The sequence below is a fragment of the Symphalangus syndactylus genome, chromosome 16, assembly GCF_028878055.3.
Source record: "Symphalangus syndactylus isolate Jambi chromosome 16, NHGRI_mSymSyn1-v2.1_pri, whole genome shotgun sequence".
In the NCBI taxonomy this organism is placed as follows: domain Eukaryota; kingdom Metazoa; phylum Chordata; class Mammalia; order Primates; family Hylobatidae; genus Symphalangus; species Symphalangus syndactylus.
Window position 1 is genome coordinate 95,202,294 of NC_072438.2, and position 14,234 is coordinate 95,216,527.

Sequence of the window (14,234 nt, forward strand, 5' to 3'; positions counted from 1 at the left end):
ACACTCTCACCTCTTTTTGAATGCACTGCTGATGCCCAAAATGTATTCACTTTTGTTATGGAGCTATGCTGCACCCTTGGTGCCAAGGTTCTTTATAGTTCACATGAGGTTGCTAGACATTATATGATGCCAAGAGCTCTGGAGACAAACATCTTTGATTAGTGATGATTCAAAAGAATGCCCAGAGTTATAGTGATGGACAATGGCTGGAATTCAGAGAGAATCATAGAACACTGTAATGAGAGAAGAGTTATTTTATTTCCCTGTAAGTTATATGCTTTCTTCAAAACACATAATTGTGAAATAGTTATTCTATCTTCTTAGTCTATGAGTCAAATATTATAACATCAACAAAATTTTCCAAGAAGTTCTAATATAGACAGACCAACCAAAAAGAGATTCTCAGATGGATAATAGAAATACTGTCAACTTCTCAAACCTGTGTGGCCTAAGTAGCTAGCAATGGATTGTTGGCTAAGGACTCATCTGTATGAAACTCAGAACTTTTAAAAAGAAAGAACTTTTATTGAAGAATATAAACGGTGGTTCTGTATTTCTAAAAATGCTAAAATTTTCAAGAAAAAATATACTTTTAAATTTTCTTTTTATTTAAATATAAATTCAGTCACATTTGTGACATTGGTCTTCTGAGATCGGATGCCAGGAAAACCTTGTTGTTCAGTATTAGTGCTGTAGACACATGGCTGGGAGAAGGTGAGGCGAATGATATCTACACCCTGACTCTACCTTTTGGAAATAAAACAGCAGCAGTAAATTTTCCAGCATCATATATGTGTTCATGATATGCCTGCCCCTCATCACTTTCTCCTAAAACATAGTTGGGAAACATCATGTAAGGATTGTTCGGGAAATCCAGCAGAGATATAGTACCACTTGTTTGCTCTGTGCTGGGCACCTCCTCCAACCTTTAACTTATTCAACAACAGTAAAGTCCCTATTCATTCCGTCTTTAGCATGTTCTAGGCACTCTCATAAGCATGAAGGATACAGGAGAGAATTAGGCAGACAAGGTCTCTGTTCTCATGCATCTTCAATTATATGAGCTGCTCATTTAAGGGGAGTCTCATGGGCTGAATTGTGTCAGCCCCCAGTTCATATGTTGAAGCCCTCTCCTCCAAAACCTCAGCATGTGGCTGTATTTGGAAACACAGTAACATCTTTAAAGAGGTAATTAAATTAAAATAAGGTCATTAGGGTGGGCCCTAATCCAATATGACTGGTGTCCTTATAGGAAGAGATTAGGGTAGACTCACGAATGGAAGACCATGTGAAGACACAGGGAGAAGATGGCTACTCCACACATGTCAAATGGAAGTCTCTTTATTCTTCAGAACACTTCGATAAGCCATCCTGTGCAAATTTGGGATTAGATCCTTGTTCTGAATAAGTGAAAGAATGAAAGAAAGGAATCTTCATAGAGCCATCCTGAAAGGAGAACTGAAGAGCTGGGAGAGGTAGATGAGAAGCCAGCTGGGCTGCGGAAATCTGCCCCACTGCACTGTGACCCTCTCCCAAAGTCCAAGATATTTCCCAAGCTCACTAAACTCGAAATCAATGGCATATGTGGGTTTCTTATGAAAACTGGTGAAGGGACTGCGGTTATAACCAAACTGATATGGGGTAAAACAGAGAGAGTGGACAAAAGCTGGGAGGAGGTGGAATTTTGAGAATCTAGATCTTCTAGCTTTGCAGATGCTTTCGAGAGAATCATGAAATGTCCGGGCAATGAAGTGAGAGTGTAAACCCAGTTTAACTAGTTTTTTTGGCCTCTCTTTTCTGCCATATGATTATATTTAGAAGCACATAAAAAGAGCAATATACCATCCTGGCTAACATGGTGAAACCTCGTCTCTACTAAAAATACAAAAATTAGCCAGGAGTGGTGGCAGGTGCCTGTAATCCCAAGTACTTGGGAGGCTGAGGCAGGAAAATTGCTTGAACCCGGGAGGCGGAGGTTGCAGTGAGCTGAGATCGTGCCACTGCACTCCAGCCTGGCGACAGAGTGAGATTCTGTCTCAAAAAAAAAAAAAGCAATATATGTAATTAAATCCAAAATGAGTTTTGGATTTTAGATCATTGAACACGAGTTATGATGTGTGTGTGTGTGCATGTGTGTGTGTGCATGTGTGTGTGTGTGTGTGTTTACAAAAAGAGTAATGAACACATTCCACACATTATCCCACATCTATAATGGGAGCAGCTGTGATGATGGACTGTCGTGGAGGTGGGGCAGAGCAGGTTGTAGAATACCAACACAGTAAGTCTACGTTTTGAGAAAGGAAGACCATGTTCAATCTTGATGGACCCAGCATTGTAAAACTAAGCACAACATTTTCTTCCTTTGATCAATAGCAATATTTGGCAAAAATCCAAACATAGAGTTGAAAAAAAATCAGGGGTTATGGGATATTACCTTAAAGGAAACAGAATTCTTAACTCCAGCTGTCATTCAAAAAACATGGGTGAGTGTGATACCTAAAGTATTTTAAAAACTATCAAGATGAGCTTTATAGGAAGTTTCTGGAGCTTGGCATTTCTTGGCACCGAATAAAAGGAAGCCATTTTAAAATTTCTGGAATGATTATGTGACACTGAATCTCTCTACTGAATCTCAAGAGAACAAACTTTCTTGTTGTGTTGATGCCAGGTTTCTAATGCACTTGAGTATTAAACAAAAAGCATCTTATTTTACAAGTTTATGACAAACTATTACTGGCTATTAAAAGGCTCATGATGGTTCTACGTGTGCTGGGCAAATCACAGAAATGTGCATAAAAGATACTTGCCATGTCACAGCTGAGTCCTTACAGTGAGCCAAACGGCTGGAAAGTGGAGAGGGAGGGGATGCCTTTGCTCACCTGGCCCAAATTCAAAGCCACCCATCTACTGTCTTAATGGTAGTAAGAATTACAACCACTTGTGTCTATACAAGATTTGCCAATATTAATGGCCTGAAAAAAAAACGACAGCCAACATTTTACGCTAAGCAAGCAGGACATGGCAAATACAATTTTCTGCATAACAAGCAAATGTGGGTTGGATTTGTAGTTCACACATGAAGAATTTTTATTTTTCAAAGCCTTGAGTTGACCTACTGGCATCTGATCATCTTACATCGGACTTTGGCTCAGGGAAGAGCTAATTCATGAATGATAAAACACAAAAAGAAGCCTGTTTATCCTTCACAAATATAGAAAATAACTAAATGCAGAAACTCTGCACAGAGAGTCACCCCGGGGATGGTGAGGGACACACGTGTTCTATGTAAGGCATGTCAATTAGGTCTTCAACTGTGATGTCGGAATCTGAGTAGACTCTGGAGCTGCTTTTGTCTCACTGTCTGGCTCCTTAGACTCAGGGCTGGGAGGAAGTATTTATCTCTGTGCTGTGAGATTTCCCAAGGAGCACTCTCCTGCCCTCAGCTTGTTCCCTTTCATTGGGTGTCCTCTTATCAAGGAATGTGGCTCTGAGAAGGTCAGAATCTCTCAGGTGGTGTCACTAGTTACTGACCATGTGACCTTGGGCAGGTCACTTCTCCTGGCCTCATTTCCTTATCCTAAAATGAGAATGAAAGGCTGGGCACAGAGGCTCACACCTGTAATCCCAGCACTTTGGGAGGCCAAGGTGGGTGGATCACCTGAGGTCAGGAGTTCAAGACCAGCCTGGCCAACATGGTGAAACTCCATCTCTACTACAAATACAAAAATTAGCCAGGCATGGTGGCAGATGCCTATAATCCCAGCTACTCGGGAGGCTGAGGCAGGAGAATCACTTGAACCTGGGAGGCGGAGGTTGTGATGAGCCGAGGTCATGCCATTGCACTCCAGCCTGGGCAACAGAGCGAGACTCCCTCACAAAAAAAAAAAAAAAAAAAAGAATGAAAACAGTGGCTGCCACGTAGGATTTTTATGGGGATTAAGTAAAACCATGCTTAGAAAGCACTTGGCAGGAGCCTGATACATAGCACATTTTTTCAGCAAGTCGTTGCCTTATCTTTTTATTTATCATCATTGCAGTAGTCTTTTCTCAATTCAGCAACCATTTACTGAAAGGAAGCTTTCTGTCATATAGCAGGCTAGCTTTTATTTCTTTAGCACATGTGATACCTGTCTAGTTGGTTTCTTCTCTGAGTCTCACAATTAATCCACAGAGTCCTGCAAACCTTCAGAACAGGCAGGATATAACGTTTATTAGCATATGATCTTAACATTCATTTCAGCTTTATTCTTACCAACATTCATCCCTGGAGATTTGAAACCCCAAACGCATTATCAGTGCCTAAAAATTATGAATAGCTTAAGACCAGGGGCCACTGAACATGGGAATAGGTCTTTCACTTAGTAATTTCCCACTAAAGTACAATAGCATTAAAGGCATTTTATAATAAAAGGGGAAAAAGGCATTAAAAGCCCAGGTGCTATCTCTGGATTGATAAGAGCTGTGAAGTATTAATTGATGTTTATTTCTATGCGTCTATTATTATCCTAACGCATCTGAAAAGGGAAGGGCCATATCTGCTGTATCCACTTGCTGACGCTCTATTGGAAATGTGTCTCTGTGGAACCAGTTTGCCTGTGTTTTATGTTTTCTGTGGATTCCTGAAAGGGTTAATGCAACTTCTTCAGTAGAGCACAGTATGAGCATTGGGGAAAGTCAGAGCTACAAAATCCATCACTCAGTTCAAGCTGTATGTTTCACTGATGAGAAAGCTATCTGTCAAGAGGAAAGCATGAGACAAATACACATTGAGGCACATTCTGCAAAATACCTGACCAGTATTATCAAGGTCACCAAAACAAGGAAAGTCTGAAAAATTGTCACAACCAAGAAAATCCTAAGTAGCCATGATGACTAAGTGTAATGTGGTACCCTGAAGGGATCCAAGAACAGGAAAGGAAAGTCAGGTTAAAAACTAAGGAATATGAATAAAGTATGGGCTCAACTTAATAATGATGTATCAATATTGTTCCATTAATTGTGGCAAACAGATACCACACTAAAATAAGCTATTAATAATAGGAGAAACTTGGCCAGGTGCGGTGGCTCACGCCTGTAATCCCAGCACTTTGGGAGGCCAAGGCGGGCGGATCCATGTGGTCAGGAGTTTGAGACCAGCCTGGCCAACACAGTGAAACCCTGTCTCTACTAAAAATATGAAAAAAAAAAAAAAAAGGCCAGGTGCGGTGGCTTACGCCTGTAATCCCAGTCCTTTGGGAGGCCAAAGCAGGCGGATCACGAGGTCAGGAGATCAAGACCATCCTGGCTAACATGATGAAACCCCGCCTCTACTAAAAATACAAAAAATTAGCCGGGCTCAGTGGTGGGCACCTGTAGTCCCAGCTACTCGGGAGGCTGAGGCAGGAGAATGGCCTGAACCCAGGAGGCAGAGCTTGCAGTGAGCTGAGATGTCACCATTGTACTCCAGCCTGGGCAACAGAGTGAGACTCTGTCCCCCCTGCCCTATGGCCAAAAAAAAAAAAAAAAAAAAATTAGCCAGGCATGGTGGCACGCGTCTGTAGTCCCAGCTACTTAGGAGGCTGATGCAGGAGAATTGCTTGAACCCGGGAGGCGGAGGTTGCAGTAAGCCAAGATCACACACCACTGCACTCCAGCCTGGGCAACAAAGCAAGACTCTGTCTCAAATAATAATGATAATAATAATAGAAACTCTATATCACCTTCATTATTTTCCTATAAATCTAAAGCTATTCAGAAATAAAAGGTTTATTTTTTAAAAATATATAAGATGTTCATGATGGAAATACCAAAAGCAATGGCAACAAAAGCCAAACTTGACAAATGGGATCTAATTAAACTAAAGAGCTTCTGCACAGCAAAAGAAACTATCATCAGAGTGAACAGACCACCTACAGAATGGAAGAAAATTTTTGCAATCAATCTTTCTGACAATGGTCTAATATCCAGAGTCTACAAAGAACTTAGACAAATTTACAAGAAAAGACAAACAACCCCATTAAAAAGTAGGCAAAGGACATGAGCAGACACTGCTCAAAAGAAGACACTCTTGCAGCCAACAAACATATGAAAAAAACCTCAACATCACTGATCATTAGGGAAATGCAAAGCAAAACCATAATGAGATACCACCTCGCTCCAGTCAGAATGACTATTGCAAAGTCAAGAAGCAACAGATGCTGACAAGGCTGCAGAGAAAAAAAGGAACACTTTTACAATGTTGGTGGGAATGTAAATTAGTTCAATCATTGTGGAAGACAGTGTGGCGATTCCTCAAAGATCTAGAAGCAGAAATACCATTTGACCCAGCAATCCCAGTACTGGGTATATATTCAAAGGAATATAAATCATTTTATTATAAAGACACAAGCATGCGTGTGTTCATTGCAGCACTATTCACAATAGCAAAGGCATGGAATCAACCCAAATGTCCATCAGTGATAGACTGGATAAAGAAAAGGTGGTAAGATATGCACCATGGAATACTATGCAGACGTAGAAAAGAATGACACCATATCCTTGCAAAGGATATGAATTTTGCGAATGGATATGCATATGAATCCTTGCAAATGGATAGAACTATTATCCTCAGTTTGCTAAGGATCCATGTCCTTTGTTATCCTCAGCAAACTAACACAGGAACAGAAGACCAAACGCTGCATGTTCTCACTTGCAAGTGAGAGCTGAAAGATGAGAACACATGGACACATGGTAGGGAACAACACACACTGGGGCCTGTCAGGGGCAGGTGACGGGAGGGAGAGCATCGGGAAGAATAGCTAATGGATGATGGATTTACACCTAGGTGATGGGTTGATTTGTGCAGCAAATCTCCATGGCACATGTTCACCTATGCAACAAACCTGAGCATCCTGGACACGTACCCCTGAACTTAAAATAAAAGCTGAAGAAAAAAAATCTATGAAATTAAATGCAAACAAGTGAATTAGCTACTGAAATTAAAGAAAAAAATATGTTCATGAACATTTTTGAACTAAAGCATATACTGTTGCTTTAATGTCAGGGATTCCCACAGGTTATAATAACAGCATTTGTGGTCTGGAGTACCGGAAAGGCTGTGAGCTAATTTCCACAGGCGTGTGCCTCTCTGAATCTCACTGCACTCGGTAGTTAAACCATAGTAATTATAACTACTTCCTAGATTATATGTAAAGATTCAGTTTACCACTGTGAACCTCCATGCATAGCGTCTGACGCACAGTAGGTACTCAGTTAATATGAATTATCTTCTCATTCCCTTAACCTTTTTTCCAATATGGGATTAGTCGTGCTCTGGTTTTTATTTCTATCATAAGGACTTGATCAAAAATTACAAATTGTTTTGGCTGTTCCATGCATTGATTGTCCCATAGGAGATAAATTCTCAAATGTTGAATCCTTATTGATTTTTAATCATCTGTGAACTGTCTGAAAACAAAGCCAGAAACTCTAAAATGTTAAAAGGCTTAAAAGAATCTGGTTGAGATGTTGCTTTTGCTTCTTGTTTTGGAGAGAAAATATTGAGGTAGAACTTGAAGTAACTATACGTTCCAAAAAGACAGTACTGTGTAGAAATAAATTAATCTACCTGCGTTTACAATTTTTCTGAATTAGGAAAGATAGGTAGGGAATGGAGAGAAACATACCTATTCCGATAATCTATAGCTCTCCCTTGAGGGACGTGGATGATTCAAATGGAATTTTACTTACTCGTTTAAGCAATTAACTTTTTTTTAAACTTTTATTTTAGGCTCAGAGGTACATGTGCAGGCTTGTTATATGGGTGAATTGCATGTCATGGGGGTCTGGTGTACAGGTTATGTTGTCACCCAGGTAATAAGCACAGTAATCGATAGGTGGTTTTTCAATCCTTACCTTCCTCCCACCCTCAAGTAGGTGTTGGTGTCTGTTGCTCCTTTCTTTGCATCTATGTGTACTCAATGTTTAGCTCCCAGTGATAATTGAGAACATGCAGTTAGGTTTTCTGTTCCTGTGTTAGCTCATTAAGCAACTAACTTCCAACAACTCACTAGATGTGAAGTTCCTTGCTTGATGCCAAAGATAGAGGCAAAGGTGATCTCAGCTATGGAGCTGCTCACAAGGTGATCTAGTAGATTCTACATGGTAAGACTTGATCCTTGGCCAAGGTTGGGGGTCAGGGAAGTGCTTGACAGTTTGCAGTTCTGCTGGGTTTTAAAGGCTGTCTTGAAGGAAAATGGGCATATGAGGAGGATGCAGGTTTAACCCCAAAGCCCATTTCCCCAATTCCCCCAACTGCATACTGCTTCTGGCAAAAGTATAGAATGTAAAGGGATGGCTGGCAGATGAAGCCCAAGAGCAGGCCGTGGCCAGGGCTTCAGTTCAGAATCGCTCAGCTTGGGAGTTAAGAGAAGAGTCATATGCCCATGATTCCAGTGTAGACAGAACTCTGTGACTGAAGGGTGGGGGATGAACTGAAGCGGGCTGATTGGAAGCAGAGTGTGAAGACTCTTGATAAGTCTCAGGTAATAAGTGATGATAAATTAAATAACATAATGGCCAAAAAATAAAACCTAAGCCTGTGTTGGCACTGATGACTTGGTGACCAACCGAATATGGAACCAATTCATCCATACTGAATAAATGAATTCATACTGAATAATATGGATAATTCATATTGGATAATAATCTTTTTCAAGAAATTCACATTTCATCAATTATATTAACATATTTCTGAAATTCTATTAATGTTTCACGGATTAGAAAGTACGTGTATATATGTGGCCTTATTCATTTTCAAAACAGCATTTTGAGATAGGATATCTCCCAGGTTTCTGACTCAGGCCACTGAGACAGAGTGAAATTATCAACATAGGAAATGGAACAGGTGTAGAGGGGAGGATGATTATGAGAGCTTCAAATATGAAAATGCTGAGCTTGAAAAACCTGTGAGATGTCTGAGACACAATTGAACATACAGGCAAAAAGAAAGCAGTAACTCTCAAGAAGATGATAGTGATGGCAATAAACACCATTTGAATTGAGGGGAAAATATCAGGGAAGGTGCTGATAGTGAAAAACTTATTCATGGTGATTTCTTTCTTAAATAAGAGGAAGTGAAATGAATTTCAATAAAATATTGGCTGTAAGAATGTAGACCAAGAAAGCATTGTTTAAGAAACAGTTGAGAAAGAGGAACCTGGGACCACTAGCGGAGAGGTGGTACTTAAAGTGCAGGTGGGAATCCGTTTGCTCACAGGAAGTACAGTAGGTTCATGGGAAAATAATTAGTCTGTATCTTTTGCCATGCATTTGAAAAATGCATGAGACTGGTTTTAGAGAATTTGCTTCAAACCTAACTGTAAAGCTACGATGCAGAAAGCAGATTGAAAATGTTCTGGCCGGGCACGGTGGCTCAAACCTGTAATCCCAGCACTTTGGGAGGCCGAGGTGGGTGGATCACCTGAGGTCATGTGTTTGGGACCAGCCTGGCCAACCCGTCTCTACTAAAAATAAAAAAAATTAGCTGGGCATGGTGGCATATGCCTGTAATCCCAGCTACTTGGGAGTGTTAGGCAGGAGTATCACTTGAACCCGGGAGGCGGAGGTTGCAGTGAGCCGAGATCGTGCCACTGCACTCCAGCCTGGGCGACAAGAGCAAAACTCCGTCTGAAAAAAAAAAAAAGGAAATATTCCAAGATGTCAAGATTTATCCTGTTCATCCTCAGTGATCCTCTCCCTGCAAGCTGCCATGCCTTGTCCACTGACGATGGGCAGCAAGAAACAAGATGTGCAGGAGTTTCAATCTGAGCCTCTACAAGGCAGGAGAGTTGAGATTAGATTTCTAGGATGAGTCAACATTGATTACAAGCAGAAGCAACACTCCACAAAATTCGTGTTCAATGAAAACAAAACTAAGAATATAGCAATAAAATAGAATGTTGTGTTCATTCAACTATTAGAAAACTTTATAAAGGTATTATGGAAAAAAGCATATGACAGAAAACCCAAAATAACAATGGCTTAACAGCGGCTTATGGGGCTGTGCATCATGATTGTCAGGACCTCAGTCTCCAGCCATGGAATTGCTCCATCATCTTGAACATGTGGCTTCTACCTCCTGTCCTCTGGTGTTCCAGCCATCTCATACATGTTTAGGCAGAGGGAAAGAGGCAAGATACCTACTGAACTTGGTATGAGAGATGTTCCCCTCCACCTACTGCTCAGATTCTAACCACATGGCAAGGTCTTGCTTCAAGGAAGACTGGGAAATGCAGTCTTTCCTCTAAATGGCCATACACCCAGCTAAAAATTGAGAGTTTCATCACCAGGAAGGAATGGGGAGAATGTGTATTAGGAGCATGATCATTGTCTACCACACCATGCTCTTTAAGATTGGGAGGGTCGGATTTGAGAAAGTGTTGAGATATAGACAGACAGGCAGACATATAGATAGATACACACACATCCGTATATTATATTGCATCCAAATATTACATATTCAGCCTCTATGGTGTACCAGGCATGTTTGTAGGCAATAAGGAAGCAGCAGTGAACAAAACAGAAAAGAAAACAACTTTGTCCTCATATAACTTGAATTTTAATGAGAGATTGCTCTATTTTTATCCTCAGGATTAGGCCAACATTTATTCCCAACTGAGACAAGGGGTACACGAACCTTGTCTTTTTGTGGTTGAACTAAGAAGAAGATAAGGTTGACAATCTCAAGGTCAGTCAGAATAACTTGCATCTAACATACAACTTCTTTGGAGAAGACTAATACTTTCCCAATACAATGTAAAGGTGAGCCTCTCCAATCCCAGCATGGGATGCCTTCAAATACTGTATCTGTTGAACTTTTAGCCACAAAACAGAGAGGTAGCAGGGTTCAGAATCTCCCTTGTGTCCTCTGTCATGCTACTCATTGGTGTGTGCCATTATGGAGTTCTTTCGTCTTGCGTGCCATGAAATTATTTAGGGTGAGAATGGTCCCTTTGGGGCATGCCATGTAACATGGGGTCATCAGGTGCTGCTCCTTGGCCCACAATGGGTAGAATAGGGTATAATTTTGAACTACTCTGGAAAGAAGAGGGAGGGTTCAAGCTTTAGATATAATATCAGGAGTTCATCTGTCCCTCTTGTGTCTGTCACTAATTACAGGTCCATGAACTTTCCATTCTTCAGTCTAAGAACTGATGAGAAGCAATGTGGAATAATGGAAACTTTGGTTTGCTATATTTTCATGAGCCAGTTATATACATTATTTGAAATGTAATTTTATCATCTATAATTTTAAAAAGAAAAAAATATTTCTTCAAAATGCTGTTTTGAAAATGAATAAGGTCACATATATACACACACTTTCTAATCTGTAAAACATTAATAACATGTCAGGAATATGTTAACATTATTAATGAAATGCAAATGTCTTGAGAAAGATTATTAAATAGACTAAGATTTTATTCACCATAATTTATCTTTTTAGAAAAGATAATCATTCAAAGGGTTTTTATTTTTAGTAGGCGTTCAGATAAGCTTAGTTGACCTTTTCCCAAATCTTGACAATTAGTGATGAAACAAGATATTCCCTGTGAGGAGAACACAGGGTGTGCTTTGCTGCCCTAATAAGACAAACAGGAAAGCCAATACCGGGTAGATTGCTGTGAAGGCAATTAAACTTTGAAAAGGGTGACAGTGCAACCTTTGACCAAGCAAACAGCAATCTCTGTACCAAGTAGTGCTTTGATTTGCCACGAGTCCTTTTATTCTCACCGGTGAAAGAGCTGAAGTTCTTTTTGCTGGACACATTTCCTATTTCTCCAGAATAAAGTTTATTTTTGAGTTAGATATTCCAATGCCATCAGGTTGGGGTCATCTTTTACATTTGTAGAGTGTTCTGGTGGCTGCCGTGACTAAGCTAGAAATTTTGTTGAGACATGTGTTGTATTTTTACAGATACAACGGGCTCTTATCCCCACATGAGGGGTAGGCTGGAGAAAGGGGATGCAAAGGTTAGTGGATGGCAGCAGACAGAAAATCCCAAAAAGAATGGCTGGGAGAAAATAACAGAGACCTAGCAATGCAGAGTTCTTCAAAGCCAGAGAGACGACGATTCTGACCTGTTTTTAGAAGGAACAGTGTTGGCCTTCTATTGCAATTGTTGGTTGCTTGCTTTGACGTTTTCTTTTAAAAGGGTGACACCATTTCCTTGGAAGACCAGCCCAAAGTTCTGTTGATCTTAGCATATTATACTGATATTTTTTTTCAAGAAAAAATAAAAATTGGGTTAGGCAAAAGGACAAGGCAATAAAATGTCCTGCTGGTTACAGTATCACCAAGAGATCAGAGAACTAGAAAACTCAATAATTCCTGGAAGATGGAAGAGTTGTCTGTCAAGAGAGAAAGAATTCAGAAATATGTGCCATGAAAAGGTCCCAGATAGGCCTATACAATTTACTAAACATTCTTGATTCCAGAACCTCAGGAAAGACATACCTCAGGGAGATGAGTGAGGCTGTGAAAGGGAGAAGTCAGGCCCTGGGATATCCTGCAGCTGCCAGGCAATCATCTGAGAGTGATAGTGAGGTGGACTCTCCAAGCCCGGGGTGAGGACCCCTCCAAGGATGTCCCTGTTGGCACTCTAGCCCTCTGGAGGACCCTGGGGGTTTCAAGGCCAATGAGCTTCCTGTTATTAAGTGGCCCTCCCATGGAGTGTCTAGAGGAACAGCCCGTCAGTCTTCCCCTAATTGGAGTTCCACCTCTCAGCACTCCAGAGACATCCTCAGTAGAAATGGAAAAGGGTTTGGCCCTAGAGCACAACTTGAGGGAGCTAAGTCTTCCCCACTACACAATCAGATCTCCACATTTGGTGGAGATGATTCTGCCTTTTCTTTAGATTATAAGGTTCTGAAGTCTAAAGAGCTCGTTGCGCAGGATGCATTATTACAAAGAAAGGAAATGCTGCCCAGAGAGAAATCAATTTAAAAGGAATTATCCTCTCTATGAAATGTGCCAGAAGGCAGCAGTGGGAAGTGGGCAGATAGGAGATTAGAGGGACTTGAACATTAACTCAGCTCTCTAGATGTAATACTTTTTAAATGCATTGAATACCATTTACAAAGGGAAATACACAATTGTCCTGGGCTTTCCTTTTAAGATTTGGTCCTTAGGATGCCAAGTGTCTCCTATGACTCTCATGACCCCTGCAACATGTCACTGTAGCCCCTCTGTTGTCATCCTCCCATGTGTTGCCATGTTTTGTTTTGCATTTTACACCAAATATTCCAATGAAACTGTGATCACAGAGCCACCATTTCCTGTCTCAGGAATAATTGCTGATGGAGTTCTGCCCACCCAAAACTTATCACACACCACAAGGCAAGCCATTTTCTTCGAAGCTATGGTAGTTAAATTAGTTCATAAGGAGAACGTGTATTCAAATAGTTTGGAAAATGTACTCAACATGATTTTTACTAAATGAATCCAGACCTCAAAATTCAAAATTATGAGTAGACTCGAATTAATGTTTTCCCACTAAATACTGCTATCAATATTTTATTTTATATTTTTCATTTATTAACAGACAGGCTCTTGCTCTGTCACCCAGGCTGAAGTACAGTGGTGCAATCATTGCTCACTGCAGCCTCAAACTTCTGGGCCCAACTGATCCTTCTGCCTCAGCTCCCTGAGTATCTGAGATTAGAGACTTGCACCGCCTTGCCCAGCTATTTTTTATTATTATTATTTTTGGTAGAAAGAGGGTCTGGCTCTATTGCCCAGGCTGCTCTCAAACTCCTGGCCTCAAGTGATGCTCCTGCCTCAGCCTTCCAAAGTGCTGGCATTACAAGTGTAAGCCACTGTGCCTGGTCAACTATGCATGCTTTAAAACTAGTTTTTGTACTTTAGTGATTCATATCTCAAGGAAAGCGGCATATTTCAATCTGGAAAAGTGAGATAGAGAGGAAGGTGGTATGAAATAAGAGTGGAGTTGTGGCTTTACAAGCTACCGCGAGTTTTTAAGATTTCTCTGTGTGACTTTTTGTTGTTTTATCAAGTTAAGCACAGAAGCCTACCAAGTAATCATAATCCTCCAGTTATAGGGTGTCAAAGAGCACAGAGACTCAGTGACTCAGAAGAGAAGACAGAAGCCTGGGGAAGTGCACTTCAGCTGCTTGGAGGACGAGGCACATTTATCCTTCGCTTGTCCTCAACTTGTTGTGCTAATGAACTGTGATCAGTATTGACCCTACGTATTGAGT